Source organism: Rattus norvegicus, chromosome 1 (assembly GCF_021556685.1).
Source record: "Rattus norvegicus strain SHRSP/BbbUtx chromosome 1, alternate assembly SHRSP_T2T, whole genome shotgun sequence".
NCBI classification, from domain to species: domain Eukaryota; kingdom Metazoa; phylum Chordata; class Mammalia; order Rodentia; family Muridae; genus Rattus; species Rattus norvegicus.
The window spans coordinates 12,142,010-12,169,846 of record NC_141534.1 but is presented as its reverse complement, the minus strand read 5'-3'; positions in this window follow the sequence as shown (position 1 = coordinate 12,169,846).

The window sequence follows — 27,837 nt, the reverse complement described above, 5'->3', positions numbered from 1 at the left end:
GTTAATTTTATTATTTATCTGTCAAATTTTTGTCTAGATGAGCTGTCAACTAGTGAGACTGAAGTGTTAAAGTCTCCCACTATTAATGAATTGGGTTTGATATATGATTTAAGCTTTAGCAATGATTCTTATTCTAAAAATCCTATTCTAAAAATAGGAGCTCTTGTGTTTGGGGCATAGAGGTTCATGATTGAGATATCATCATGGTAGATGCTTCCATGAGAAGGAACTGTCCTTTCCTGTATCTTTTGATTCATTTTTGATAAAAGTATCTTTTACTAGGTATTCAAATGGCTATCCTAGCTTGTTTCTTGGGTCCATTTGCTTGGAAAATTTTTGTCTAGACCTTCATTCTGAGGTAATGTTCATCTTTATTGCTGAGGTATGTTTCTTGTATAAAACAGATTCATGAGTCCTGTTTTCACATCCATTTGAATGGTCCGTTGTTTTTGTTTTGTTTTGTTTTTAGTTCAGAAATTGAGTCCACTGATGTTGAGATATTAATGACAAATGATTGCTATGACTTTTTATTTTGATGTTGATAGTATTGGTGTGTGTGTGTGGGGGGGGGGCGCTTTCATTGTTTTCCCTGGTATGGAATTACTTATTTCCTGTGTTTTCTTGGATGTCATTATCCTCCTTGAATTGAAGTTTTCCTTCAAGTATTTTCTGTAGGACTGAATTTGTGGATAAATATTGTTTGAATTTGGCTTTGTTATATCTTTGAAATATCTTGTTTGTTCTATCTATGGTGATTGAGAGTTTTGATGGGTATAGTGGTCTAAGTTAAGCCCTGTAGACATTTAGGGATTACAGAATATCTGTTCATGCCCTTCTACATTTTAGAGGCTCTGTTGAGAATTCCGGGTATGATTCTGATAAGTCTTTCTTTTTATGTTATCTGACCTTATTTCTTTGCTCATTTTAATACTATTTCTTTGTTCTATAGAATTCGTGTTTTGATGATTAAGTGGAGTATTTTTTCTGATCCCTTCTAATTGGTATTGTATAAGATTTTTGTATGTTTATAGTATCTCTTTCTTTACATTGGGAAAGCATGCTTCTATGATTTTATTGAAAATATTTCTGGGGCTGGGACTCTTCACCGCATTCCATTCCTACTATTCTTAGGTTAGGTCTTTTCATGGTATCCCAGATTTCCTGGATGTTTTGTTTCAAGATTTCTTTTTTTTAGATTTAATATTTTCTTTGACTAATGTATTAATTTCTTCTACTCCATCGTCTACTCCTAAGATTATTCCATCTCCCTATTCTGTTGCTAAAGTTTGCATTTACTGTTCCCTAGTCTCTTTTCTATGTTTATACATCCAGGATTTCTTTAGCTTGTGGTTTCTTTGTTGTTTCTATTTCAACTTTCAGGTCTTGCACAGTTTTTTTTTTCTCCATCTTTACTAAATTGGGTGTTTCTTATTTACATTTCAATTGTTATTCCCTTTCCCGGTTTCGAAGTCATCATCTCCCTAACCCCTTCCCCTCCCCTTCTCTATGGCTGTTCCCCTCCCCATCCTCCCCCCATTACCGCCCTCCCCCCAACAATCCCGTTCACTGGAGGTTTAGTCTTGGCAGGACCAAGGGCTTCCCCTTCCACTGGGGCTCTTACTAGGCTATTCATTACTACCTATGAGGTCAGAGTCCAGGGTCAGTCCATGTATAGTCTTTAGGTAGTGGCTTAGTCCCTGGAAGCTCTGGTTGCTTGGTATTGTTGTACATATGGGGTCTCGAGCCCCTTCAAGCTCTTTCAGTCCTTTCTCTGAATCCTTCAACGGGTGTCCCGTTCTCAGTTCAGTGGTTTGCTGCTGGCATTCGCCTATGTATTTGCTGTATTCTGGCTGTGTCTCTCAGGACAGATCTACAATCGGTTCCTGTCGGCCTGCACTTCTTTGCTTCATCCATCTTATCTAGTTGGGTGGCTGTATATGTATGGGCCACATGTGGGGCAGGCTCTGAATGAGTGTTCCTTCAACCTCTGTTCTAAACTTTGCCTCCCTATGCCCTTCCAAGGGTATTCTCGTTCCCCTTTTAAAGAAGGAGAGAAGCATTTGCATTTTGATCATCCATCTTGAGTTTCATGTGTTCTGTGCATCTAGGGTAATAGCCACTTATCAGTGAGTGCATACCATGTGTGCTTTTCTGTGATTGGGTTACCTCACTCAGGATGATATTTTCCAGTTCCCTCCATTTGCCTATGAATTTCATAAAGTTATTGTTTTTGATAGCTGAGTAGTATTCCATTGTGTAGATATACCACATTTTCTGTATCCATTCCTCTGTTGAAGGGCATCTGGGTTCTTTCCAGCTTCTGGCTATTATAAATAAGGCTGCTATGAACATAGTGGAGCATGTGTCTTTGTTATATGTTGGGGCATCTTTTGGGTATATGCCCAAGAGAGGTAAAGCTGGGTCCTCAGGTAGTTCAATGCCCAATTTTCTGAGGAACCTCCAGACTGATTTCCAGAATGGTTGTACCAGTCTGCAATCCCACCAACAATGGAGGAGTGCTCCTCTTTCTCCACATGCATGCCAGTGTTTGCTGTCACCTGTGTTTTTGAACTTAGCCATTCTCACTGGTGTGAGGTGAAATCTCAGGATTGTTTTGATTTGCATTTCCCTTATGACTAAAGATGTTAAACATTTCTTTAGGTGTTTCTCAGCCATTCAGCATTCCTCAGCTGTGAATTCTTTGTTTTATTTGTTTCTTTCTCCTGTTTAACTGTATTTTCCTATAATCCTTTACAGGATTTGTTTATTTCTTCTTTAAAGACCAATATTTGTTTGATTGCATTTTCCTGTATTTCCTTAAGGGGTTTATTCATTTCCTCTACAAGGCCTCTATCACCTTTATAAGATTGGATTTGAGTTCATTTTCTTGTTTCATATTTGTTATGAGATCCGGGGCTTGCTGTAGTTTGGTAGATGTGCTCTGAACATATATCATATTGCTCTGGCTTTTGTTGCTTGAGATTTTATAAGGGTTTTTAGACATCGGGGATGGTTTTGGTCCTGAAGTTTTTGTTGTGTTAGGAGCAGGGTGAACACAAATGGCCCTGGTGTGGCAGGAGCCACAGGTCTGCTGATGGTGGGCAGAGAATGGAAGTCTCCCTGTTCTACAAGGCTTCTCAAGGAAGTTTGGCTTGGCCTGGTTGATTCAGAGAGCAGGAAAGATCGGAGGGTTAAGGGAAGTTTACATGTTTGGCTCAGTATCCACAGGTCTGATGAAGATGGGGGAAAGGTCACAGGGGAATGGCGGTGCCATTGGGATTGCAGGTTGTTTAGTGCAGATTCAGAAATTAGCAATTGTAATAACTTTTAAATCTTTAATTTTTATTTGTCAGTTAGAAAAGTATTGTCTTTCTGCATGAGGAAACACGTTTGTTACTTTATACACTGAAGCAATGAGAGATATTTCAATACTACTGCTAATTAATTTTTCATTCCTTTGTAGCCTAACTTTTAGGCTTATATTAATAGAAAAATATTACCATCTATTCTGTTGTTGATTTCAGATATTTTACCATCTGGTCTTTACTTTTGACTGATAACTTGTATCAATCTACTTACATATCCTAAAGTAATGATAGTTGTTTCACGAGAAGCTCTTCACATTCTTCATTATCATTTTTTCTTTAGGTATAAACTTTATTCTTGAAGGCCATTAGAAATACAAATAAATAAATAAATTTAAATATTTTGCTTATCTCAACATGCATCCTCTGCAGAAACAGACAAAAGTTCCCAAATATTTTTTGAAATTATTCTAAAAATATCGAGATACAAGTTTGGTATAATTTAAGTAGAAACTAGGTCCTTTGCAAATGAGCCTCAACTATTAATGCTGAAGTAAATAAAGAACCCCTGAGAACACGAGATGCTGAGATGCAGGATTTAGAAAAACAGGGAAAGGAATGTTGCTAAGGTCAAAATGGTGTGTGTGGAACCTAGATGAGAGCTCTTCAATTCACAGTATCTTAAGTTTAAATTTTTTAAATTCTTAAAAATACAGTCGTCTGAAACTTCTCCTACCACTTAAACTCAATGATTTCATTGTTTACTAATTTAGGAGCTACAATTTATAATAATACAAGGTCTGAAACGTTGGAAACTAATGATTTCAAGTACATTGTCTCTTAAAGTCTTTTATATATTATTGTACTGTAATTATAATATTAATTATATTTTAATATATTACATATTTAGTATATATGACATATAATAAATATAAGATATTTGTTTTATATATATACATATATATATAAAGCCAAATATAATCATCTAAATTAAATTTGCTGTTTATAAAGCAAATTATAAGGAATCTGATAGATTCTTTAGTGTTATAAAATATTTATAACAGTGGAACATCTTTCATAAATGTAAAAATTCCCTAATGTACCTTCTTCTAAATCATTTATGAAAACAATAAATAAGGAATGTCCAGGCCATACTCCTCAGGGAACGTTGGTGTTTACCTTTCTTTACTTAGAAAAGTATTTACATTTTCCTAGCTTTTCCACATCACAAGGCTCATGTATATATTACAAAATGTTTCTCCAGATCCTGTGTAATGTTAAAGTTGTGAGTCTATTTAAGATATAATTTTATCAATTATTTTATCCATGACTTGGTAATGACTGGTATTTTTACTGGTTTTCCTTTTTTCCCTGTGTATATGTGTGTATTCATATGTGTGTGTGTGTATGTGTGTGGGTCTGTATTGTGGATGTATTTGTGTGTGTGTATGTGTATGTGTATGTGTGTTGTTGTTGTTGTTTTGATCTGTTTTTTCTCTTCAAAGTTTCTGTTTTTTATGTTTTATAATTCATTTAAATAACTTTTTTATGGACACTATTAACCATTAAAATACTTATGTTTGCTAGCATCAATGGAAATCTCCCTTTATTGGAAAACTTAACAATTTTTGCAAAGTGATATTGGACTCTGTTGTTTTATTTATTTCAGAATTTATTATTCTAAGTTATTCTTTGAATAAAAGAGCAATTACTTTAGTCACTCAAAATAACTTTCATATTTTCAGAAAAGATCATATCTGATCTGATATGTCTATATCCCAATCAAATGTCTTGTTTTGAAGAATTTGGTTGCTATAAGTGTCAAATATTTTCTTGCAGCTGGAATGAAGAATATATTAAAAAATTTAAACTACTACTTCACTGAATATTCACTATCTTTCATAAGTTCGCAAAATGTCAACATTTTATTTTATCCTATCATTGAGAAACATCACATTGAAACATGATTTCAGTAAAAGAGCAGTGACAATTCCACACACACTCCACAACTCACTTAGCCTGTTTTTAGATAATTTCACTAGAAATGAAGAAAGCTTCACCATATCAGCCATGAGCATCAGCTTTTGTATTTCAATGCATATCACACATCTACAGAGTAAGCAAAAATACTTGTCTAAATTTGAATACACACAATGTCCTTGATTCTAAGAAACGAAGCAAAACTATTTTTATGATGTTATTAAAAGAAGTAGAACTGCAGGAACGTATACATGGATATTTGGTATGCCTTTCATTTGTAGTTCTATAGCCCAGAGGCAGGTTAATATGCACAACTCTTATTTCACAGACTCTCCCTATGGGCTTTGTGCTTTAATGGAAGTGTCACTCTATATAAACAACTAAATATTCAAAACCTAATAAAATCTGGTAGGAAAGTGAAGGAGAAACATGGAGTAAAGTGTACAAATCTTATATCAGAGGGTAAAGCAAACTATGGCTTTGATCAATTTTCTGAGGGCTGGTGGCCTCCAAATGAGGGTATTGCTCTGCAGTCAAAATGGAAAGCACTTGAGGTTTCCACATTTGTAAAACAAAACAAAACAAAACAAAACAACATCCCATTGTTTTCCAGTATGACTTCTGCTTGCCTTTAGATATTGAAATGGCATTGCTAAGATGTAGTATATGTGTAGACCCATTCCTATATATTTTAAGTCAAATTACGGTTGCTGAGACATGACTTCTAATTAAAAACTTAAGGTCTGGTTTGGACAGACCAGACTCAGGATCAGAGAAGAATTTTGAAAAGGATTATTTTTCTACTCAGTTTGTGCCAATAGTCAAATAAGAGGCTCAGTGTTGACGGCTTATAAACTGAATTTCATCTACTTAAAATATCATAAGTTTTGAAAATGATATTATTTTGGGAAGTGAATAGTAATTGATCAATATTTCTCCAATATTCTGTTTTACATGAAATATTTTTTTTATTTTTGAGCACTTCAAACATGTTTTTTACAGTGAAATCTTACAATGCACACTTCACACGCTCTGAGCTATAACCTCCCTTAATTTTCTCAACACAACTTAGCTACCTAAATTCATTGTTATATACATACAAACAAAATTCATTAAGTATAGTTCATGTTCCCTAGGTTTGAATGGAGGTGGGTTATATTTTTCACAAAGTCCTTTTATATTTTCCTTTTTAATTTTATATTTCTTAGATATTTTATGTATTAACATTTCAAATGTCATCCCATTTTCCCCGTTCCCCATCCCTCCTCCTGCCTCCCCCTTCTTCTATGCAGATGATCTCACTCCCACCCACTCACTCCAACCTCAATTCCCTGGCATTACCCTACTTTGGGGAAATGAGTTTTGACAGGACCAAGGACTTTTCCTCCTAAATATGCTGGACAATGTCATCCTCTGCTACATATGTGGCTGGAGTCATGGGTCCCTCCATGTGTACTCATTGGTTGGTGGTTTAGTCCCTGGGAACTCTGGTGGGGTCTGGTTGGTTGATATTCCTATGGTGTGGCAAATCCCTTCAGCTCTTTCAGTCTTTTCTCTAATTACTTCATTGGGGTCCTCTTATTCAGTCCAGTGGTTAGCTGCAAGCATCCTCATCTGTATCAATAGATTGCTGGCAGAGTCTCTCAGAAAACACCCATATCTGGCTCCTGACAGCAAGCATTTCTTGGTATCAGCAGTAGAGATTGGGTTTGGTGGCTGTATATCAGATGGATTCCCAGGTTAGGCAGTCTCTGGATGAACTTTTCTTCAGTCCCTGAACCACTAATTGTTCCTGTATTTCCCCCAGTGAGTATTTTGTTCTCTGGAGGAATTTCCTAGACAAATTTCAGGTACCAAAGTTAAACCAGGAACATAAACTCCTAGAGAAATAGAAGCAGTCATTAAAGGTCTCCCAACCAAAAAGAGCTCAGGTCCAGATGGGTTCAGTGCAGAATTCTATCAGACCTTCATAGAAGCCCTCATACCAACACTGTCCAAACTATTCCACAAAAAGACAGAGCATTACAAAATTCCTTCTATTACTCTTATACCTAAACCACACAAAGACCCAACAAAGAAAGAGAACTTCAGACCAATTTCCCTTATGAGTATTGACACAAAAATACTCAATAAAATTCTTACAAACTGAATCCAAGAACACATCAAAACGATCATCCATCATGATCATGTAGGCTTCATCTCAGGGATGTAGAGATGTTTCAATATATGGAAATCCATCAATGTAATTCATTATATCAACAAATTCAAAGATTAAAAACCACATCATTATCTCATTAGATGCTGAGAAACATTTGACAAAATTCAATATCCACTCATGAGAAAATTCCTGGAAAGATCAGGAATTCAAGATCCATACCTAAACATAGTAAAAGCATTATATAGCATACCATAGCTAACATCAAACTAAATGGAGAGAAACTTGAAACAATCCCACTAAAATTGGGGACGAGACAAGGCTACCCACTATCTCCCTCCTTATTCTATATAGTACTCGAAGTCTTAGCCAGAGCAATCAAACAACAGAAGGAGATAAAAGGGATACAAAACAGAAAGGAAGAAGTCAAAATATCACTCTTTGTAGATGATATGGTAGTATAGTTAAGTGACCCCAAAAGTTCCACCAGAGAACTACTAAACCTGAAATACAACTTCAGCAAAGTGAGTGGGTATAAAAATAACTCAAACAAATCAGTAGCCTTCCTCTACTCAAAGGAAAGACAGACTGAGAAAGAAATTAGGAAAATGACACCCTCCACAACAGTCCTAAGTAATATAAAATAACACTGGGTGACTTTAACCAAAGAAAGTGAAAGATCTGTGTGACAAGAACTACTAGTCTCTGAAGAAAGAAATTGAGGAAGATCTCAGAAGATGTGAAGTTCCCCCACGCTCATGGATTGACATGATTAATATAGTAAAAATGGACATTTTGCCAAAAGCAATCTATAGATTCAATGCAATCCCCATCAATATCCCAACTCGATTCTTCCTAGAGATGGAAAGAGCAATTTGCAAATTCTTTTGGAATAACAAAAAAACCCAGGATAGTGAAAAATATCCTCAACAATAAAAGAACTTCTGGGGGAAATCACAATCCCTGACCCGAAGCAATATTACAGGGCAATAATGATAAAGACTGTGCGGTGTTGGTACAGAGAGAGACAGAGAGATCAGTGTCATAGAATTGAAGATCCAGAAATTAACCCATACAGCTATGGTCACTTGATTTTTGACAAAGGAACTAAAACCATCCAATGGAAAAAAGATAGCATTTTTAACAAATGGTGCTGGTTCAACTGGAGGTCAGCATGTAGAAGAATGCAAATTGATCCATTCTTATCACCCTGTACAAAGTTTAAGTCCAAGTGGATCAAGGACCTCCACATCAAACCAGATACACTAATAGAAGAAAAAGTGGGGAAGAGCCTCAAATACATGGGCACTGCGGAAAATTTCCTGAACAAAACATTATGCTCTAAAATCAAGAATCGACAAATGGGACCTCGACACTGTCATTAGGACAAAACAGCCACCAAGAGATTAGGAGAAGATTTTTACCAATCCTACATCCAATAGAGGGATAATATCCAAAATATGCAAAGAACTCAAGAAGTTAGACTCCTGTGAGCCAAATTACCCTATTAAAAGTGGAGTACACAGCTAGTCAAAGAATTCACAGCTGAGGAATACCTAATGGCTGAGAAGCACCTAAAGAAATGTTCAACATCCTTAGTCATCAGGGATATGCAAATGAAAGCAACCCTGAGATTCCAGCTCACTCCAGTCAGAATGGCTAAGATAAAAACTTATATGACAGCAGATTCTGATGAGGATGTGAAGAAGGAGGAACACTCCTCCATTGTTGGGATTGCAAAGTGTTACAACCACTCTGGAAATCAATCTGGAGGTTCCTTAGTAAATTGGACATTCCACCACCTGAGGACCCAGCTATACTTCTCTTGGGCATATACTCAAAAGATGCCACAACATACAATGAAGACACATGGCCCACTATGTTCATAGCAGTCTTATTTATAATAGCCAGAAGCTGGAAATAAACCAGATGCCTTTCAACAGAGGTATGGATTAAAAAATGTTGTCCATCTACACAATGGTGTACTAATCAAGTATCAAAAACAATGACTACATAAAATTCATATGCAAATGGATTGAACTAGAAAATATTATCCAGAAGTGAGGTTACCCAATCACAAAAAAAAAAAAAAAAAAAAAAAAAAAAACCACTCACGGTATACACTCACTGATAAGTGGATATTAGTCCAAAAGGTCAAATTACCCAAGATAAAATCCTCAGACAACCTGAAGCTCAAGAAGAAGGATGACCAGAGTGCAGATGCTTCAGTACTTCTTAAAGGGGGAAAATATTCATAGGAGGGTATATGGCGGCAAGGTTTAGAGCAGAGACTGAAGGAACGGCCATTCTGAGCCTTTTGAACATGTGGCCCATGTATATATACACAGTCACCAAAACTAGATAAGATTGATGAAGCTAAGAAATGTATGCTTACAGGAACTTGATATAGATCTCTCCTGAGAGACACAACCAGAGCATGTAAAAATACAGTGCCAAATGCTAGCAGCAAACCACTGACCTGAGAAAGGGACCCCCATTGGTTGTTAGGGACCAGTGGGAGGAGAAGCGCTTGGTCCTGCCAATGTTGTACCCCCAGTGCAAGAGAATGTTGGGGGTGGTGGTAATGGGGGTGGTGGGTGGTGGGGGACACCCTTATGTGGGAGGAGAAGGGGATAGGGAGCTTATGAACAGGAAACCAACCAGGAAGGGAATGACATTTGAAATGTAAATAAAGAAATATATCCAATAAAATAAAAGATATCGTAAAAGTAGAAAACAAACAAAAAATAAACAAAAACAAGAAATAAAACAAAGAAGGAGAAGGAGGAGAAGGAGAAGGAGGAGGAGAAGGAGAAGGAGAAGAAGAAGAAGAAGAGAAGAAGAAGAAGAGAAGAAGAAGAGAAGAAGACGGACAGGAGCCATCTCCTAAGAGGCTCAGCCAGAGCATGACAAATGCAGTGGTAAATGCTAGCAGTAAATCATTGAGCTGAGAATGGTGTCCACATTGGAGGAATTAGAGAAAGTATTGAAGGAGCTGGAGGACCCTGCAACCCCATAAGAACAATACCAACAAACCAGAGCTCTTAGATACTAAACCATTACCCAAAGAGTACACATGGACAGAGCCATGTCTCCAGCTGCATATGTAGAAGAGGATGGCCTTACTGGGCACCAGTGGGAGGAGAAGCCCTTGGTTGTGCCAAGACTGGAAAACCCAGTGTAGGGGAATGTCAGGGCAGGGAGGTGGGAAGGGGGTGGCTGTTGAAGGGAACATCCTTATAGAAGAACGGGAGGCTGATGGTATATGGGTCTTATAAATAGAAAAGTGGGAAAAAGAATAACATTTAAAATGTAAATTAAAAATCCAATTAAAATTTTCAGCAACCAAAATTTTAAAACGAAATAAAGTACCTAATTAATAGATGGGACATAGAACTGAACAAAAATGCCCCAAAATAGTAAATGAATAGGAAAGACATAAACAGTTCACAACATCTTTATTCCTTACTCCCTACAAATATATATATTTGTGTTTACTGCCCTACATGTGGTCCATGGATGTTCATGAATGCATGAGGATGGTACCCAAGCCCTAAAAGATGAAATTACAGGTGATTTTGAGATACCTGTAGTTGATACTGTGATCAATTCAGATTACCACATGCTTTAAACCATTAGTGATATTCCCAATCTCTCCAGACCTTTAGCCTGCATTTCTACATAACTATCTAAAAATGTATTGCATTGCCTTTAGAGTGCAGGTCTGGTAATTATAATTAGTAACATTGGTGGTTTAGTTATAAATGATAATAAAATAATTAAGTAAAACCAGTAGTAACTAACGAGTGAAAAAGCATGGCTTACATCTGTAACAAGATGTTAGGAACCGGGGTTGGGGATTTAGCTCAGTGGTAGAGCGCTTGCCTAGCAAGCACAAGGTCCTGGGTTCAGTCCCCAGCTCCGAAAAAAGAGAAAAAAGAAAGAAAAAAGAAAAAAAAAGATGTTAAGAATGATTACACACTGCTCACAGTGGTCACACTTGTGCCTCTCTGAATCTACTAGGGAGTTAACAGATGAACACACCTGCTCCTTAGGTTTAGGTTGCAGAAAGTTCGGAAAATATATTCCTGTGTATCTTGTGAAGAAGGCTTGGGTATTTCTGTTGTTTCTCTAATCTATATTTGACATTTTCTTTCAAAGGAAGTTTGTATCAGTCCCCTCTCACCTTGTTATTCTGAAACAGAGCTTCTGCGAGCTTCAGTCCCCAGAGAGCCATAGATCAATGTGCGAGGTCACATTTGTTTGACTGTGTGTCAGGTAATCACAGTGCAGCCCATCACTGTTGACTGAGCAAAGAGAATGAGAAAAACCCTGATATTTTCCATTGTGATCATAAATTCTAAGGGTATTTATACAATCAAATGGGAGAGGATTTTTGTCCATTATGATAAAAATACCTATTAACCCGGAGACGGCGGTAAAACATTGCATAGCTTTTCTTTCTTTCTCATTGCAGTTTTCTCATGGGAGGGCTAAAATTACTTTCAAAATTTGCTCATTTCTATTCTGCCAAGCTCTCTAAATGCTTATTGCTTAAATATTTTGATATATAGAAATCTTAGTGCTGTTATGTTTACATATATCCCAAATTGGAAACCTAGAAGATGGCTAAGATTAGACCCTAAAACACAGCAAAGTTAATAAAACATGAGATTCTCTAGTGTCTTTGATTCCCAAGGCCAAGTTTAAAGACTCACTTATCAGCTTGTCAGTTTCCCTTGGATAGCAGAGAACTCTAAATAGTATTTAACTAATACTTCAGCAGCAATGTACACTACTTGTCTCATGTTGTCATAGCCTCATTATGTCCTTGTACACTAGATTTCATTCATTATCCCTATACTCATTGAAGGACAAAGAAATTAATTCATGTTTCCTTGATTATAAAATGCTATATATTCTCTGGGCTCTTTCCTAACACATCAAGCTGTTTTCTAAACACACACATACACACACACACACACACACACACACAGGGGAGGGAGGGGGAGAGAGAGAGAGAGAGAGAGAGAGAGAGAGAGAGAGAGAGAGAGAGAGAGAGAGGAGGGGAGGAGGGGAGGGGAGAGGAGGAGAGGAGGGGAGAGGAGGAGAGGAGAGGCATGCAGGGAGAGGGAGAGAGAGAGAAAAGAGAGAGAGAGGAAAGAGAGAGAGAGGAAAGAGAGAGAGAAAGGAGAGGAAGAGGGAGAAGGAAAGGGAGAGGCATGCAGGGAGAGGGAGAGGGTTGGAGAGAGGGTCGAGGGAGGGAGAGCATGCAAAGGAATATGCACACAGAAACAAGCACATAACCCCCCGCAGACACACACACACAGACAACAAGCTCTCTCCCCACAGGCAGACAGATAAACACAAATGTACAACATACTCTATCCTCTCTGACAATGAGACTTATAAATACATACATACATGCATACACATATGAACACACACCAAGGTCTACTCCATCAGGCAGAAACACACACACACACACACACACACATACACACACACACACAAACACTACCACTTTAGACAGACACACATCTCTCTCACATATATATGTATATATATATATATATATATATACACAATCATACACAGATAGATTCACAGAAAGACAAACGTAAACAGAAATAAACAAACCACCCCACACACACATAGGAAAAGGAAAGAGACCAAGATTTACCCTCACAGAAAGACAGAAAGACAGACAGATAGCATGCTTTATGCAGACAGACACACTAACAGAAAGACAGACAGAAAGACACACACATACACACACATACACCACACATGCACACACCCTCACACACACACAGGTGCACATGTGCATTCATACACTGTCTCTCTCCCTCTCTCTCTCTCTCTCTCTCTCTCTCTGTCTCTCTCCTCATTTCCCTCTCTTTGCTCTCAGGCCCTGCTCCATCAGCTACCTTACAACTACATTTCTCTGTTCACAAGTGACCCATTCAGGTAACATCATACAAAATCAAATGCCATGGAACGGTAAATTTAATTTTTACAATGAGGTTCTGTCTTCGTGTTTGACATTCTACCCGCTTCTTCGTTTTGTTACTGACAGGTTCTCTTCAGATATTATGCAAAATGAAAGGACCATTATAAACATCACCTGAAATTAGAGAAGGCTCATTAAATCTGGAAAAGAGAAGGCAACACAAAATATTAATCACCTACGGCATCTGAAGTTATCCTTCCCTCACTCCACAACCTCGCAAACACAAAGAGAGCTCATAGTGTTTACTCATATCAAACTGCAGAATTTGGCTTGCTGTGGGCGTGGCTGTAGCCCAGAATCCGAGCTGCCACAAATATCAATTTGGAAAGCAGCTTCAGCCCTCATGGAAAAGCTGTCACCCGAAAGTCTGAGAACTGAGAGTGCCGAGCTGGTGACATTGCTAAAGACGATCATGAAGACATTTATCTAGCCTCTCCTGCCTCCCCTTCCCGGACCCTTCAGAAGCTTATGTCAAATGTGACAGACTAGGTGATGAATGGGTAGAGAGTTGACAGGCAGTGACAGGCGGCGGAGTAAATGAAACCTGCCATCGTGTAATTCCTGTGATTTCTACCTTTCTGACACAATAAACTTATATTAGAATGTGGGACTAAATAAGCCACAGTAAGAAAAACCGTTCACCAGGAATTAGAGCCTGAGATCAGAAAGCCCTGCCCTCTGCTTTCTCCTGCTTCCTGATTGCCGATCTCAGGAATCAGGTCTGTAATCAAGCGCACATTATATAGAGTTTTGTTTTCCTCTGGAAATACATCCAGAGTACTTAGCTCAAAGTCACGAATCAGAGAAATCCCACTTCTCATAAATCTCTTCTAGAGTAGACTAAGAAGAGAAATCAGCTCATTGGAATCTTGATTAATGGGAAAAAGAGAGAGGCTTAGGGGTCAGAACATTGTTCCATTGATGTCCCTGAAACATGGGGAACTGCTCAACACATCCGCATCCATGCAATTGGAAATCATTTCAACTTTACTTTGTTTTGAGAGGCTTAGGGGTTATTGAATTGAGAGAAATTGGACTGAAACAAGTAATTTTTTTTGACACAGGCCACTAAACAGCTCGGAGACCAGGAGCCCCATGGCCCTGAGCAGGTCATTTAGGAAACAGTGTTTTCTTTCTCAAGGGATATTTTCTTCCTACAGAAATGTACTGAGAAACAGATCTTAGTGATAGTCTGAATTTTCTTTTATGTGTCTTAGTGCTTACAGTTAGCATTTAATGGCAATGAGGGATTTGTGGACACGATAACCTCACAGTGGACAATAACTATCCAAGGTCAGTGTTGACAGTGAGGATCAAAAACGTAAACCCCCTTTAGAACAGTAGTAACTTCCTGAATTCATTCCAAGTATAAGAATCCTATCATGGAAAACGTCTCAGAATATTTTTTGAAAACACACAAGTATTATTAATGCAGTTGGACTTTAGAATTTTGTAAAGCCAAGGTAGAGATTAAAAACTATTCTTTTTATCCTACTTTTCAAGCACAAATGTACAGTTACATGTTTACTTTGTATTTTCATATTTTATTTCAAATACATATTTATTTGCATAACATAAGTTATACCAGTAGTATTGCCTTTTACATTCATGACTTATGTTCAAGTGCATGATATTTAGTAGACTTGTTTCTTGGCTATTCTTTATTAAATACTGTAAGAAATTAGTAATAATTATTTCATTATTTTCATTAAATACAATATTCCCCTAAAATTTGAGTTGATCTTTTAAAAATAAACTCAGGTTATTGTTTTGATTGTTTTCAATCTTATCTGTATTTTGTTTAGATTGATAATGCAAATTTCATATTATTTTTATGATCAGACACTGATTCCTTAATCTCAATTTAAACATTTTCCCTTTTGGTATCTTTTACTTGTTTATTTTTTAACTAAATATGTAATTATATGCAAAGAGAATTAAGTATCTTATTAATGTTTTAATGGCAAATATAACAATTTTAATAACGATTTAATGTTTCCAGACATCTAAACCATCTGTAGTTTGTATTTAAAAGAGCTGTGTATGTTTTGACATATTCAAAGACTTTTTTTTCACGGTTTATCATGTTTAAGTATGGGTCCTGTTCCTTTGACATATTCTACAGAGAACAGTAGGGTAAATGTATAAGAGATAACTATTGTCTTTTTTGTATTGACTCCAGTTCTCGCCTTCCAAGATTGTATGTGTTTCCAAGACTGAGTTCACATTTCTGGGCTGTAATGTCCATTTTCTTCACCGATGGGGGTTGGTATATTTGTCCTGTTTTGCTCTGAGATTTTCATATCTTGTCCTCATTTTCCTTCTGAAGACCTCTAAAGATGACATACCAGGAGCCCAGTGGGCCATCAGGTCATGTTTAAATGACTTAGCTGATTTCTGTCTTCTATGTTAATTTAGAATGGATTTCTTTGTCACATTTTTATGTTATAGTTTCCAATACTTCATAAAATATATATGGTTCTATTCAGTGGAAAGGCATTTGACACTAATATTAAAGTACTTTTTCTGAACTTTAGGTGAGAAAATTATTAATAAATTGCTTCATTTTATTTCTTTAGCGTCATAATACAATTTTACAATAAGGCCCATTTAATCATCTTGTTCTTTCTTGAAAATGACCTTGTAAAATTAAAGATCCAATTTTAGGTTTCAGTTGAGTCTGTGATCTTAAGTTATTCTCCTGTGCTCATGCGGTAGTAAAAACTAAGTGAACTGGAAAATAATTGGGGTGCTATATATTTTTACAGAAACATAATCTTTTCTAGAAGGAAAAAGAATAAAAGTAAATTGAGTTATGGGGTGAGAACAGCATTACAGAGCCTATTAACAGGACAGTCTACTTTGGAGGCAAGAACACCTTCTTGGGTTATAGGTCCACAGACAGCAGCATTGCTTCAAGATAAAACAAAACAAAACAAAACAAAAAACCAAACCAAACCAAAACAAAACAAAACAACAATGACAAAATAGTAGATATCAAGCCTTCTTCTCAGGATTTTGCTACAAATGGTTGAACTATCTGTAGGTTCTAAACTGACATGGAAAATTCTGTGGCTTGAATAGAGTTTATTCCACCCCCCCAAAAAAAATGGTGTACGATGATCCCCAGCTCACCAGTGTTGAGAGGCAGAGTATAGTGGATGCTTTTTGAAGTACGGAGGCAAAAGACTTCATTTGAATTAATGCATTTATTTTAAAAATGTATTGGCCACCTCAGAAATCAGACATTTTCTCACCATCACCTTCTTGCCCCACTGCTACTGCTCAGTGGAAGCTCTCTGGATGTAGTTACTCAAATTTTCCTCTCCCTAACCTCAAAGTGCTACATACGAAAGTATACCTAATGTCAAAACTTTCACTACATAGGCTATAGTATCTGTCATAGAAACGTAAGTGGAATATAAAAGGGAGTATTGAGAAACATAAAGATAACATGATGATGTAATCAGTAGGTTAGTAATACAAGACAGAATGAACTAGAATAAATGATCAAGCAAATGGTCATTTGTAGAATGACATACATTGACACTATATAACATATAAAAGGAGGGATTTTTGTGCATTAGAGCATGAGTGATAATTTTGTTTGTCAACTGTTTACATCTGCTATCAATGAAGATAGCTCTGGCCATTCCCGAGTGAATCTTTTGATGAATTGATAAGGGGGGGGTTCTACCCTAGACTGGGAAGCGATTGCAACAGTTTCCCAGGTTTTAAGGAAATTCATGGAAAAATTGTGTGTCCTGCTGCTGAGCTGCTGCTGCTGCTGCTGCTGCTGCTGCTGCTGCTGCTGCTGCTGCTGCTGCTGCTGCTGCTTCTAGACTTTATGAACCTCAAAACCCAGCTGCATGCAGCTTCCAGAGCCGAATTCAGGGCCAGTGGACTGTTAGAATTTCTCCAGGCTTTTATTATCACGTTTTATTATTGTGGTGCTGATTTTTCCAGCCCCGTGGACTGGATCCCAGGATCTACAGTCTGCAGGCACTGCTGGATACCTAGCCTTGAGGATGTCAGACTTGTCCACTTTGTGATGTATACTCATTCCATTAGTCCCTGTAGAAGAGCCTGAGTAATTACTGGCTGTTTATGCTTTTGAGAGCAATGGACTCTTAAGACAGCCTTAGCCACCACACTTTATATTTTTCTTTGTTTTATACTCCTACAGAACTTTACCTATCTTATTAATTTTAGCATATGATGCGTGTTTCATAATTACATTTTTTAAAAAATGTCCATTTTTTTTGCAATCATGAACTCCTTAAGGATAGATCCTGGTCACAGGGTACTTAGGGGATAATAAGAAAGGGTGAAGTTGATTCAGACCTTTCACTTCATTAACAGATAGACACCGGAATACAAGAAAAGATTATTTATTTTTGGCATAGAAGACCAAGAGGCAGTGTACTGAGAGAGATCTTCAGACATGGGAAGTCCAAATTCTTTCTTAGGGTGCTTCGCCCTTCACTTGGTTATATATAGCATGTAGCATGTTCCACTCTATCTGTAGAAACTTCCCTGATACCCCAGCTCATTTTTGCTGAATTTATCTAATTGTCAGGCTTACTGTCAGAGGTCGTCTGTCTTCAAATTTGTTTCTGAAAAAAATGATCAGCTGCATCTCTTTAGCGGCAGGTATTGGAGAGAAGCTATGATGCCCTACTGATAAGATTTGTCTTTCTCGATGCATGTAATATTTATACAATTTTTACATACAAGAGATTTGAAACTTAATTATCATTTTTATGCATAAACTGTTCTTTATTCTTTGGAATAATTTACTATTTTTACCTCTTTGAACTCAGTTGTAGAATTGAGCATAGAACAAGTCTAGCATTCCTCTCTTCTCCCAAGTGAAATTAAACAAAAATATGAAAATTGATTCCTTACCTAATGACTTCAGAATAACTAATTTTATGTAAATCCTTAAAAAGTTGAGTAATTAAGGATGAGTTTGATTTCCGTTTCCTTGTTTATTTTTGCTTTATTGTTACAACTATTTATCTCCAGGTGCAATAAGATAAAATGTATCTTCTCCTGTACCTGAAAGTTTTAAACATCTGTGCAGAAGGAAGGTAGTTTAAGAAATAAGGAGAAGGGGACTATGCAGATAAATATCTGCCTTTTTTTTTTACTGAAACTGGATGCATAAGTGTTTTCATAAGTGGAAACTATGTTTCTTAAAGCATACTAAATTCAAAGAATGCTTCCTATCACCAAGAGAGAACTGAGGAAAGCAAAATGCTCAAAATAAGATCAATCAAGGAAGCAGAGTCATTAAATGAACAGAGAGTACAGCCCGCTTCCTCTACCGAGCATTCTCTGTACTCTAGCAAAATCTATGGAAAATTATCAGTGAATAGGTACATAAGCCACACCATGGAGGTATAACAGATAGAAGGCTCCTTGAGACTAATGCTCTTTTATGAAAATTGCTATCAAAAACTTACATTAGGCCACAACTCAATGAATCAGAAAGGGTATCTAATAGCATAAATATTGCTAACTGCAGTTAATTTATAATCATCAGAGCATTAAAGATTATTTTAGTTTGTGCAACACTGTGATGAAGTTCAGCTTGTTAAAAGTAGTGATGAAAGCTCAGGCTTAAAAGTAGATTATAGTCCAGAGATTAAGTAAACGATCTTATCTAAAGAAACTAGAAAATGTACAAATATTGTATATTTCTCTGTATTTATATTTTAGAAAAGTAGATTATTCATAAAAATTAAAAGCTTTAATGTGTTGTTGGAATAAAATAGTGTATGGCATAGTAATATTTGTACAATTGTTATAAATTATTTCTGTTAATATTTTGACTAATTTTTATATACTATATTTTGATCATATTCTTTCTCTTCCCCAACTCCTTCAAGTTCATCCCTACTACACTTCTATCTATAAGACTGACCATATTTTTATTGTTCTTTTTCTCAGTTTGTTCTGCTCTCCTTTCTTTCAACCCCTTTCTCCCCTCTCCTCCCTCCCTGTCTGTTTTTCTCTCTTTCTCTTTGTCTGTCTCTGTCTCTCTGTCTCTGTCTCTCTGTCTTTGTCTCTGTCTCTCTTTCTCTTTCTCTCTCTCTCACACACACACAAATACACATTCACACAAAACAAGAAAATTAAAACAAAATGAAAAATGCATGCAGAGCATGGCATCTGCTTTGTGTTGGACAACTCTACCCAATCAAAGCATGGGGATGGTCTTGAAGTGTATTTGATATACAGGGTGAGACTCCATTGGAGAAAACTCAGTTTCCCTTTCCCAGAAACCATCAACTACAAATAGCTTCTAGGATAGCGGTAGAATGTTGTGTCCACTTCTTATTCTCTTTTCTGTGATATTGTTATTCTGAACCTGTAATGGACTTATGAATGCTGTCATAATCTCTGAGAGTTCATCTATGTATCTGTCCTATTGTATTTGGTAGTGGCTCTTACATTAGAGTCATCCACCATATCTGACTCTTACAGTCTTTCTGGTTGTTCTGCAGAGATCCCTGAGCCTGGAGGGGAAGGGTGTGATAAAGATACCCCATTTAGGGTTTCCAATGTGTTCCAATTTCTCTCCCTCTCTGCATATTGTGTATTTGTGGGCCTCTGTGATAACTACCATCTCCTTTAAGGAGCTTTTCTGATGAAGGCTGAGTGATGCATTGAATTACTGTTATGACACTAAGTCCTTATGAGTTGTTTTATTTCTGTGTTCTTATAGCAGAAGTATATATGGATAGGTTTTACCCTAGGACCCATTCCAATATAGTCTCACATTTTTGGACAGTCCAACTTTGCCAATTATGGAATCCATATTGTAGATTTTAAATCCAATTGGATTTTACAGGATGAGTCTGGTGGCTTTCAGGGTTTCTAGGTATGTTGTATTGATTACTTTTCTCCTTCAATAGTATGCATCTAGAAGCTTCATTTCCACTCATTAGCATTTATGGTCTTAGGAGGTCCTTTTCCTGAAAGAGATTTTTTTTAAGTATCATATATTTTATGTCATATTACTTTCTAAGGTTAGTTGGGTGCTGGTAAACAAAACTTGATGACAGCCAGTATGAATTTTTAAAACTGTTGTATCTAGATATTCGAAGTTATGCTTTTGTAACTTTTCATTTTAGCCTATTAGCAAATAAACCAAAGGTAGCATCACTGATCCCCCATATCCTAAGAAACTAAGTAAGTTCATAGAAACAGGACACTCATTGAATTCTAACATTTAGCATATTTTGTGAAATAGAGAAGATACAGTATTGATTTAGGAGCATCTACTTCATGATAGAATTGAAGACACGAAGTTGCCAGTGTGTAACATCCTTCCTGTCCAATTTATAAAGAACAAATGACATAATTACGTGCTGTGACTTATTTTAAACATAATGAAAATGAGATCATGTTGACATAAAACTCTGGAGGGAAAAGCAACAATTAAAGTCAATGAGGGAATAGCTGTAGCTAAGAAGTCATACCCTTGAAAGGCCTGATTCAAATGCTTTCATAAGTGAATACACAAGCTTGAACTCTGTCCACGTATATATTTTTATAATAATGCCAACAATACTATGATGTTATAATACATATATATACATATATATATATATATATGCATCATTTGATTATTTGATTTTACTTAAGGGCAAGGAAAACCTAATCTGAAGCTAGGTGAAGAGGATTTAAACAATGTATAGTAGTGCTGTATATTTCCAGATCTAACATCTCTGACATTAAAAATATTAAGAAGAAAAGACTGAGGCAGCTTCTCCATGTTTCATAATTGCTTCGACATGATTCATGGAACATCTGTATAAGAAGCAAAATAATAATCGCTGCTATCCCTCTTCTATCTCAGATTCTTGACTTTCTTGCTTATGTTTATATTGTTTAATTATTGTATATAATACCAATTTTTTGCCTATAGGCAAAATTTTCAGGGATTTGATGTCTGAATATTCAGCCCTTATTTAGTTTATTTGCCATTGTATCATTTATTTTGAAATAGTACATAAATCTATATTCGATTTTGCAATATATCTCAAAGACATACAGAGGATCCTTTTGAAATGTTCTGCCCACAAAAAAGTACAACGAAATGGCAACAGAAGGCTAGAAATACTGATAAAGTGAAGAACATTTCCATCACCCTGTTTCCCATCATCTACACGTTGCTTGTAGCTTTATGATTTGCCTCAGAGCCCAGCCCCCAGGTTACTAATATCCATTATGCTATTACCCATTAATTTTATTTTTATAAAATTCTTTATGAAAGGAAATCTACACTGTTCGTTTTTAGATTATCACTCACAATAAAACATCCCTGCGGTTAATCTAACCTGTGTGTATTTATAGTATTTCTCACTTTATTGATGAAATATGACATGGATGCAGGCTTTATATTGAAGCACTCACTGAAGAGGCATGGGTTATTTTTACTTTGGGGCTGCTACCAAACCAGGCTGTGAACATATGTGTAACATGATTCTTTTCAGTTCTCCATGGTAATATGCCAAGAATTCCATGGAATGTGCTATTCATTAAGTCATTGCCAAACTTTTCTACTGAATTCTTTTGTACCGTCCTCCACATCCTAGGAGTTATGAAATTTTTTACATTTTAGTGTGATGCTATGATATTTCACTTACAAATTAAGGTAGATATACAGTTAAGCAAAGTTACACTTTAGTGTGCATTCATCTAATGGATAATATTCTTTTTCTTAAATATTTTCTTGGATATTTTATGTATTTACATTTCAAACGTTATCCCCTTTTCCTCCTCTCCCATATTCCCTGTCAGCTCCCCCTGTTTCTATGAGCATGCTTACATTCCTACACACATATTCCAAACTCAACACCTATATTACCCTATATTGGGAAAACGAGCCTTCAGAGGATGAGGACTTCTCCTCCTATTGATGTCACCCAAGGCCATTCTCTGCTACGTATGTGGCTGGAGCCATGAGTTCCTCCATGTGTACTCATTGGTTGGTGGTTTAGTCCCTGGGGGGTCTGGTTGGTTGATATTGTTGTTCTTCCTATGGGGTTGCAAACCCCTTCAGTTGCTTCAGACTTTTCTAACTCCTCCATTGGCATCCCTGTGCTCGGTCCAGTGGTTAGCTGCCAACATCTTCATCTGCATCAGTAGGGCTCTGGTACAGTCTCTTAGGAGACTCCAATATCTGGCTCCTGCCACCAAGCACTTCTTGGCATGAGCAATAGTGAGTGGGTTTGATGACTGCATATGGCATGGATCCCCAGGTGGGACAGTCTCTGTATGACCTTTCCTTCAGTCTCTTCTCCATCCTTTGTCCCTGTATTTCCTCCCATGAGTATCTTGTTCCCCCTTCTAAGAAGGAATAAAGCCCTCACATTTTGGTCTTCCTTCTTCTTGAGTTTCATATGATCTGTGAATATTTTTTTAGGTATCCCAAGCTTTTGGGCTAATATCCACTTATCAGTGAGTGATACCATGTGTGTTATTGTGTGATTGGTTTACCTCACTCAGGATATTTTCTCATCCCATCCATTTGCCTATTATCTATTAAAAACAATGTAAAATATTCTTAAATATTTATTTATATACTATGTTTCTTCTCTATCTCCTCTTATTATATCAATGCATTTATTAAAACAAATTTCAAATTAAATTGTTTGACTCTCATGGTTGAGCATTTGACTTCTTTTATAGTTATATTAGTATTCCTTTTCTGCTCATGTTGTGTTGAAATACTTAATGCAGTCAGTTGCTTAGCTTTCTAATCCTTAATATTAATTTTAATGAAATCTGTTAATTAATTTTAGTTTTATGGGTTTTTATTTTTGATGTTATAATTTTTTAGATGTCTTCAATATTTCTCCATCATTCTTCCTAAAGACATTTTATTTTATACTTGACATTTATATTTGTTATTGTTCTCTATTTTTGTTCTATTTAGTCATGTATGTGTGCACAGAAGTATATGCCTATCAATGAGTTATCCATAGAGACCATAAGTATGAACAGGATCTCCTGTAGTTGACATTACAGGTGGTCGGCAGCTTCCCACCATTGACAAAAGGGGTAGAACCACCTGCCTTTTCCAGTGTTGTAATTGCTTTAAACCAATAAGTAGTGCTTACCATCTGTCATTCACTCTTAAATAATTGTTATAGAAGTTAAAAATTTTAAAGCGCTGCTTGTCTTACCTACCTAATATACTTTATTTATTTTGTCTATGGATGTTCAGCTATTCCAACAACATTTTGAAGAGTCCATAATTGGAGTTTTTAACATAAATTAATTCTTTATTTAGAAATTTTCACACAATATATTTTGATCATATTCTTTCTACTTCCCCTACTGCTGTCAGTTCCTCCAGCCATTCTACCCTACCAGCTTCATGTTGTGTCTCTATCTCTCGCTCTCTAAATAAACTACTTAAGACAATATTTAAAAAAATATATAAAATATAAAACAAGAAAAAGTATAATAAAATAAAATAAAACATAAAACATACACACACAAAGTCCATTGTATTATTGACAAATATTGTTGGGAATGGGGCCTATTTCAGAATATGGTTGATATCACCAAATATTACATTAGAGGAAATAATTTTTGGTTCTGAAGGAGGAATAACTTTCAAATAGATTTTTAGTTAGGGGTGGTACATTGTATTCCTCCCCTTCCTGTTACAGGAATTTTTTCTTACTTGAACTTGTGTAGATCTTGTATCTTGTCACAATACGTGTGAGATCATATGCATATTAGTCATGTGATCAGAAACAACCATCACCAAAAATGGGCTACATGTTGTTGAGTTAAATATGCTGGTCCCATAGACACCTCAAACATCACAGGGTTCTTATTGTTTATGCTCCACAACCTGAGAGTAAGGCCCTTCTGTTGAAGACGCTATTCACTTATATCATGAAACATAGTTTACATCATAAACTAGCTGGTGCACAACTGAAAATATCCCTGCTTCACGATTCTGGAAGTAGTATGCAGACTAGTCAAAAGAAAAAGTTAAAATCTCACCGAGCTACAGACACTGCAACCTATACCAGTGATGTGTCTGAAAGATACATGGGTGTAATTTTGTCACGAATGTTATAGATGTGTCCAAACATCTTTTGATTGGATTTGAGACTCATTCATGAGTTGGAAACTGTACCTGACACTGCTAAATTGGCCAAGGTCCTCAGAGTAGATGGTTACGTACCCTGGAGTAAAACCTACTGTTAATTTGCTGAAGGAGCATAGCAATAATATGATCCAAATGGCATTTCTATATCCATAACTCTGTGCTGATCTCCATATTCATCAAAGAAGCTTCCTCTTGAAGTAAATGGTAATTAGTAATTAACAGGGACATCCACAGCTAGATGCTAGTCCAAGAGACAGTATGAGACTTTGGAGTGCCTGGCATTAAATAGGATGTCTGTGTCACACCTTTGCCTCCAGGCTCAGGAAATCTATGCATAATAACAGACAGAAAGGTTGTAAGAGCCTGACGGCATGGATAAAAATGAACTGTGTCCTTCAGAAACAATTATGTTTACAAAAGTCATTGTATATCTAGATTTCCTAAGTTATTGTCCCCATTCTTGTATAAAATCCCACTCAGTTATAACATTACAATTAGTCCTAATGTCACCTTATGCTTCTTTTGTCTGCAATGTTTCTCTGACTTTTCATATATTTGAGAAATTCTGGTCAAGTATTTTGTAGATCACGATTTTTCTCTTTCTCTTTTTCAAGGGAGGACTAAGAGTATTAGTTTCTGTTAGACTGAACATAGAGTATAAGGGGAATTCTCAACGAATTAATAAAAGACTGCATTTCTGCTGTTCAGTGTCTGATGTATATTCCACTGTCAAGCTTTTCAATGTACTTTTCAACGTTTGGTAACTTAGTTTCCAACTTTCTCAAGAGCAGAGTTTTTATGTATTTCTTGTTTTTTTACATGATAGATGTATCGGTTTACTTACGTATTTTATGTTCAATTAACTCTTTGTATAGGTGTGCGTTTATGGATTTTTGTTTCTTGAGCAGTACAATACTACATTATTTGAGAAGGACATTAAGATAAATGTTTATATTAATATACGGGTGTGTGAGAATCCTTCAATGTAATTCTTCTGACTTAGAACTAATAAGGTAAGGCATGCTGACCTCACAATTATGACCATCCTCTTGCTGGGGAGGTACAAATGCCAAGAACACAGTTGTGTGCAATGAGCCCTGGTTATAATTAAATCATGTGTGTTTTGCCATAGCCTAATTAGTGTCTGTGCATGTTTATTTCTTTAAGTACAAAAATATTCCATGGTCAAACTATATAATATTTTTTATCAACTTCCTTGTTTAATTGTTTTCCAAGGATCTCTCTGTGATTTTTTTTCTTAAATTGGGAAAAGTTATTAGTACTCAACATTTGCTCTTTATGGAAATTCACAGATCTTAAATGTCATTGCTCCTTTACCTCTTAGTTCAAAAAACAGGAAAATATTTTTGAATATTCACTCATGTGTATACTCATAATTTACATATGCCATACCTAGTTTATCTAATTAATCCAAAGCCACCTCTACAGGGAAGAGTGTAACTTTTAATCTTGCTTATCTGTCACCTCTACTCAACTATTCATTATCTATTCATGTATCCAGTACCAGCTAACATATACAGTGCTTCCAAATGGTTAATATATGAGTGTATAAGAAACAAGATTGCCAACAGGTTCATAGCTGATATTAAAATAGTTAATTTCCAAGTAGATTTAGGCCCATTTTATTTTCTTTATTGCTTTTGATTATGTTATTTGTTGTATTTGTATTGACTTAAAAAATCTCACTTATGTTTTGTTCTAGAATCTTCTGAACTTCCAATTTGTATTCCACCATTGATTTTGTGTGAGCACCATAAGTATTTAGAGAAAGAACCTATCCTGATACTGAAACAGAAAGGCTGTGGTTAATTTATTATAGCAACAGATTACAACTGAATGAAAGAAAGGGAAATGATATAATTATAAAATATTTTTCAAAATTTATTAGTTGATTATCTTCAAGTTGATGAACATGCATTATGTCAGAAAACTACTATTGGCTCAACAAATATTCCAACTTTTTTGGTTTTTAAACATTTTTATTGATTCTTTATGAGTTTCCCACCATGCTTTCCAGTCCCAGTCATCTCTCTGTACCTTGTATCCACCCACAACCCTTGCAACTGACCCCAAAAGTAAACAAAATCACACTAACAGAGCATAAGAAATATGTTATTACGGAGGCTGTAGTATCACAGTGTGTCCCGCAATACACTCGTCTGTCCACACATTTTCATTAACTAATGTTCATTGCGGAGTCATTAATCTGGTGTCTGTGTTCTATGAAATCATCAGCATTGGTTCCTCATGGAATGTCTCCCAATTACTTTGCTGTTGCCTGGTGTCATGGGAATTCTGCACCATTAGACCAGTGGGATCAGCTCTTTCGTGTACCTTTCATACAAATTTCACAGATGATGCAGATTTTAGTGTGGGCCAACTCAGAGCCCTGGATCTGGCTCTGCGTGGTAGTTGAACTGGTCTTCAAACTGGCCCTCCCTTAATAACAACACCAGGGAAGCTCTCCAGCATGGCTCAGGCTAGGCCACCCAATGCTGCCATTTGCCCGAGGCAAGGCCACAAGTTCACTTCTCCTACTCCAGGGGCACTGGGGCTTGCTCACCAGTACCCAGACCTCCATTTCCACTCTGCCGCCCAACTGTACCTGCTGAGGGGGTGGGGCAGATCTTCTGTTCTCACATCCTTTGACTGACTCTTCAGTGTCTTTGCCCTTATGCCCACGTATACTGGGCTGCCCAGGAAAGGTATAGCATCTGTTCTGTCATGTGCTGCAGATGGTGAGAGATGAGCAGCTCAACAACTTTCATGACTCTTGGGTCAGTAACCTTTACTGCCTCAGATGAAGAAGGGTGGAGGGGCAGATGGCATCACTCCCTGTGGCAGAAAACTTGTGGGACCAGCTCTTCCTTATCCACACCCTTGAGGCTCGCTCAGTTCTGTCCCCCCGTCCCCGACTAAGATCAGCTCTATTTTCCTTCCACAGGAGGTACAGGGTTCATTCTCTTGACTACTATAGTCAGCGATGGGTAGGGACATCTCTCCTGGTCTCAGGACCCCATGGGAAACTCTCCTGACTACTGCAGATGGGTAGCTGGCGAGGAGCAAGGGGGTGGAGGGTATTACTTCTATGCCTGTGCCACCTCACAGCAGAGGAATGGAAGGGTCAGCACTCAAGTGCTCTTGACCTAGGTTGGCTTCTTAATCCCCCTAACCACACATACCAGGGCCAACTCCATTGCTGGTGAAAGGTAGGCCA